Genomic DNA, 6,286 nt, shown 5'->3' with positions numbered 1-6,286 from the left:
GAGTCTGAGTGGCTGCGAATGCTGTGCTATGCAAGGTAGGTGAATGAACCTCAAAGGTCACGAGCAAAGTGCGGGTTGCCAGGTGCACATTGCTTATATACCATTGTGAAACACGTCAGTGTAATTGGACCCCAGTGATCCAGTGCAGGGGGATGATTCCAGCAAGCAGCCTTATAATAAGATGCAAATGTATTAAAATGATGTTCGCTGTGTGTTGTGGCGGGATTCGCGGGCCACCATTGACAGCTGGAATGGAGGATCCCCGACTGCTTTTATGACAGCGGTAAAATTATTATTTTTTGATCTTGCAATATTTTCCGCTCCCACCCGCCATGATGCCCACCACGGGCTGGAGTGGAAAATCCCAGCCTATGTATGCTAACTTCTTCCCTAACAGCACTGTGGAAACAAAGTTCACCACACGGAATGCACTAGTTCAAGGTGGCCTCACCTTCTCCAGGACATCTAGGATGGACAATAAATGTTGGCATTGCCTGCATCCTGAGAATGAACAAACAAATCCTTTAAAAAAGGAAGGCGTACTCTGCACTGGTCCGACCAACATGCATGACATTACAATGATGTGTTATTTGCCAGACTATTCCAATGTTCTCCTGGCCAGCCTCCCGTCTTCCACTCTCAGTGAACTTCATCTCATCCAAAGGTTTGCTGCATGTATCCTAACTCACAGGACATGCCATTCACTCATTAAGCCTGTACTCATTACCCTTCATTGGCTCATGGTCTACCAATACCATAATAGTAAAATTCTCATCCTTAGGTTGAAATCTCTCCATGACATTAACCCTTCCAATTTAAATTCGGCAGCATAAGCATTCGTGTGCTCAGTACTGTTAGCACTATGAGTTCTCTAAGATCAATAGTGTCAGTACTGCATGTTCTCTGAACTCAACAGTGTGAGCATTGTGCATTCTCTGGAATTCATAGCATCAGAACTGCATGTTCTCTAAACTCAGGAATGGGAGCACTGTGTATTCTCTGGAATCAGTAGCAAATGCCGCACATTCTCTGAACTCAGTACTGAGTGCTGTGCATTCTCTGAAATCAGCAGTGAGTGCTATGTGATCTCTGAACAAGGTGGTGTAAGCATTGTGTTCTTTGAAATCAATTAAGTAAGCCCCGCACATTCTCTGATGTCAGTGCTGTAAGAGCTGTGTTCTCACAAATCAGTACTGTGAACCCTGTGTTATCTGAATTTGGGAGCATGATGCGGTGGATGCTTTGAAATCAGTTGATGCTGTCTTCTCCGAATTCGGCCATGTAAGTCCATTCTCTCAACTCAGTAATGTGAGCACGATTAGTGCCTTTTTAAGGTTTAAATCCATAACGAACAAATTTGTAGATTGATGTGGGATGAAGCAGCATCATCATATTATATAAGCTGTAGATAGAGTTCAACCTTGTATTTATTCAATCAGATAATTGCTTGTGGCAGTAGTACTAAACGAGTCATCAGATGTATAGCAGATGTCAGATGATTCTAAACTTCCATTACAGCATAGTAACAATGGAAGCTGTTAAAAGGCGACAATTAGAGAGAATTATGCAATACTGCTTTGCTGCATTCTGAGACTTACATGTGGTCAATTATCGTAATTTTAGAATTTTCACCATTGTCAGGTGAAATCAAAATTAATGGAGTGCCACACCAGTAAGCACTAACCTGCCAAAAGGTAGTACACTGATAATCCAAGGAAGAAGACTCCAAAGATTTTCATTTATATGGCACTTTTCACAACCACTGGACACCTCAAAGTGCTAAACAAAAACAAAAATACCTGGAAAAACTCAGCAGGTCTGGCAGCATCTGCGGAGACGAACACAGTTAACGTTTTGAGTCCGAATGACCCTTCAACAGTTCTGAACTGTTGAAGGGTCATTCGGACTCGAAATGTTAACTGTATTCCTCTCTGCAGACGCTGCCAGACCTGCTGAGTTTTTCCTGGTATTTTTGTTTTTGTTTTGGATTTCCAGCATCTGCAGTTTTTTGCTTTTATCTCAAAGTGCTATACAGGCAATAAAGTACTTTTTTTGAAGTGTAGTCACTGGTATAATGTGGGAAATGCAACAGCCATTTTGCACAAATAAATTCAAGCAAATTGCTGTTCAACAGTCTTGTGTCATTTTACAAGTGTGGTAGAATACAACTGAAGTATGCATCTGTTAGGAGAGACATGGAAACCCGATCCAGATATCTATTGGTTTATTTAGCTTTTTATAAAGTGTGTAAATGTGTCCGTTCTTGTACCCTGATTTGTAGGGGCTTAAGGACCTGGGTTGCCATAATGTTGTTGCACTGATAATCCAAAGGAAAGAAACTTCAAAGACTTACATTTATATGGCACTTTTCACAACCACTTGTTTCGAGATAACCGAGTTAGTACAATGGAGAGAGACGATCAGTAGATTGTTCTTAGGAGAAACACATTCTGTTTATTTACAAAAGGAACTCAGCAGCTACACTTGTGTGGTTACAGCTCAAAATTCTGTGCTTACTCTTCAGTCTCTAACTCAAGACTACAGAGGTAGCCCGCACTACTCTGCTATTGGATACCAAGGTCATGTGATCTTCCATTACAGCATTCGCCTTAAAGATATATTACACATCAGATTACGAATTCCCTCCCCCTTTACTCAGAAATATATTTTACAATTTTTCTCTAGCAATTTTTTCGCATAGATAAGTAATTTACAAAGTCAGTCTTTCTGGGGGTTTCCTTATCCGTGTAGAGCATTTCAGCTCTACAGCTTCTGATGTTTTATCTGGAACCTCCCTCACTGTAGTTGTCTGAGCATCAGGCTCTTTGGTAGGTACCTGCAAATCTGCTTCTTCGACTCAGAGGTGCAGGTGACCCTTCAGACACATCTATACTCAGCTGAGTTCTTTGAACAGGAGACGTTAATTCAGTCACGAGCGATGATGGAATCACTTCTGGTATTTTGTTTCCTTTTCTTATATGATCCACATGTCTCCACTTGACTCGACCTTCCACTTTCAGGTGGTAGGAAAGAGGTCCAGTTACTATACGTATTTCACCAAACAACCATGCTGGTCCTTCCCTAAAATCCTTCACAGATACCTTCTCTCCTACGTTAAACGTCCTGTCACGACTGTGCCAGTCATGTCCAATTTTCTGACTTCCCTGACTTCTTTCCACCTTTCCCCCCCCACCCCCCTTCCAAGTTTGGCATAATTATTCTCAATCTTGATCGGAGACGGCATTTTATCAATGATTCCGCAGGTGTGACCCCTGTTGTTGTATGAGGGGCGGTCCTATAATGGAAAAGGAAATATGCTAGTTTAGTCGCTATAGAATCTCCAGACAATTTCTTCATACCAGACTTGAACGTCTGAACCTCTCTCTTGGCCAGTCCATTTGAAGAAGGGTGATACGGTGAAGTTTTTACATGAATAATACCGTTGAGGCTGATAAACCAGTGAAACTCAGCACTCATAAATACAGTTCCATTGTCTAATACGACCACTTCTGGTCATCCGTTGATGGTGAAACTTTGACGTAGCTTGTCAATTGTAGCAGAAGATATTGGTGACTTCATTTCATATATGTCCATATCGAGTGAGCATTGACGATAAGTTGTTCCCATAAAAGGTCCCACATAGTCGATGCATAATCGCACCCATGGCCTTCCTGGTCACTCCCAAGGGTGTAACAGAGCTGTTGAAGGTAACTTTTGCACTTGCTAAAACACTGCACAAAACTTCTAAGTTCTCTTTTTCTCCATCCAATTCAGGCCTCCATAGATAGCTGCGTGCTATGGCCTTCATTCGGGAAATTCCGGGATGTGCACTGTGAAGTTCAGACAACAATGGCTTTCGTCCTTTTGGAGGAACAATCACTAGTGCTCCCCACAATAAGATATCTTCCTGGCTGGTTATTTTGTATCTTCTCTGAAAATATGGTTTCATTTCATCAGATTCCTGTTCTTGTAATCAACCATGAAGAGCTCGTTCTCATACTTTAGATAAGACTGGGTCTCGACTTGTCCAATCTCTAATCTGTCTCGCACATATCAGCGATGAATCCAGGAAGTTCAATAATAAAATGAATTCTTGAGGAATTGGAACATCTTCATCGCTTACTTGCATAGGCAAACGACTATCAGCGTTTGCAATTTGACTTCCAGGTCTATGAATGAAAGTATACTCATACGCTGCCAAGCTCAATGCCCATCTTTGTATTATTGCTGAGGCTATAGGTGGTAAAGCCTTGTCTTCACTGAACAATCCCTCCAATGGCTTGTGGTCCAATATGATAGTAAACTGACGACTGTGTACACACTGGTGAACTTTCTTAACACCAAAGATGATTGACAGGCCGCCTTTTTCTAACTGTGAGTATCCCTTTTCCACCGTATTGAGTGTTCTCGATACATATCCCATAGACCGTTCTGATCCATTGTCCATTCGATGGGAGAGCACCGCTCCCACTCCGTAGGGATGTGTGTCACATGTCAACACAAGCTCTTTCTTTGGGTCAAAATGTACTAGGAGGGTAGATGATTGCAACAACTGTTTCACTTTTGTGAAAGCTCCTTTCTGTGGTGTTTGCCAAGACCATAATTGGTTTCTCTTGAGTAAATAATACAATGGTGCCAGTTCTGTCGACAAATTAGGCAAGAAGCATCCAGAGTAATTGATCATCCCCAAGAATGATTTGAGTTCGGATGTATTCTTTGGTGCTGGTGCCTCTCTAATGGCTTTCACTTCTTCCTCAACCGGGTGTAGGCCTTGTGAATCTACCTTGTGACCTTGGTAGGTTACCTCTTTCGCTTGGAATGTGCACTTTTCTTTTTCCAATCTCACTCCCATCTGCGAAAAACGTTTTAAAACTTCTTCCAAGTTTACCAAATGTTCCTTTTCAGTGAGTCCTGTAACCAGAACGTCATCTAAATAAACTACAACATGGGGCAATCCCTGTAGTAAGCTTTCCATGATTCTTTGGAATAAAGTGCAAACTGAAGATACGCCAAAAGGTAAACGGGCATATTGGTACAACCCTTTTGTGTATTAATGGTGACAAACTTCTGGGAGGTCTTCTCTAATTCCAATTGTTGATGAGCATGACTCATATCAAGCTTCATGTAGGCAGTTCCGCCTACCAGTTTAGAGTGCAAATCTTCAATTTTTGGTATGGGATTACTGTCCAATTTAGTCGCTTTATTGACTGTTAATTTGTAATCTCCAAAATTTCGCACACTTCGGTCAGGTGTGAGAACAGGTACAATTGGTGCTGCCTGCTCTGAAAACTGCACTGCTTGTATCACTCCCAGTTTTTCTAATCTGTCCAGTTCGTCATTTACCTTATCCTGCATTGCATAAAGTACTGGTCTTGCCTTCATGAATCTGGGCTTTGCCGCTGGATCCACATGAATTTTTGCTTGTTGCCCCTGAATCTTCCCAAGTTCGTCCTTTAAGGCTGAGGCATATTTTTGTAGTAGCTGCGCTAAACCATTAGTTCTCAGTTGGAAGATTTCAGTCCATTCCAGCTTAATTTCTTTCAACCAGTTTCGTCTAAGGAGGCTAGGTCCCTCACCTGCTACCACGATCAAGGGTAATTGCACTGTTTGACCTCGTAGTATACTGCGACTTTACATATGCCCTTGACTTGTATTTCTTCTCCCATATAAGTTTTCAATTTGGCATCTGTTTCTTCCAAATTTCGTTTACGTTCTCCATGATTAAGATATTTAAAAGTATGCTCACCTATCACCGTAGTGGATGCTCCTGTATCCACCTCCATTCTGATAGGCCTGTCATTCACTCTCATGGTTACATAGGTTCTGTTTAAATTAACAAAAAAATATCTGAATCCATTACTTCAGGCTTTTCAATGCTGTAGATCACATTGGGTTTTTGCTTTTGTTTGAAAGTCTGCCTGATTCTATCTTTACAATGTCTCATGATGTCTCTGTTTCGATTACAGAAAATGCATTCAATTTTTTAAAACTGTGATTCATTACAAGGTTGTCTGCTTCCACCTCTATTACCATTATGCCATGTTTTCACTGCTTAGTTATCTCTTTTAATTTGTCTGCTAGCGGTGGCTGCTTCCCACTTCTGAGCAAAGCCTTGTACTTTCATGTTCTTTTTGGCTGAGGCTCCCTGGCCAACATGGAGGGTGGTGCCATTTTGCACTCCCTGTATGTCTTTCGAGTCCCGCACTGCACCTCCCATTGCCAGGGCAATTTCCAATGCCTTCTGAAAATTAAAATTTGTTTCAGACAGTAATCATCATGCATCTTC

This window comes from Cetorhinus maximus, chromosome 3 (genome assembly GCF_964194155.1).
Source record: "Cetorhinus maximus chromosome 3, sCetMax3.hap1.1, whole genome shotgun sequence".
Classification (NCBI taxonomy): Eukaryota; Metazoa; Chordata; class Chondrichthyes; order Lamniformes; family Cetorhinidae; genus Cetorhinus; species Cetorhinus maximus.
This window is presented reverse-complemented; position numbering follows the sequence as displayed.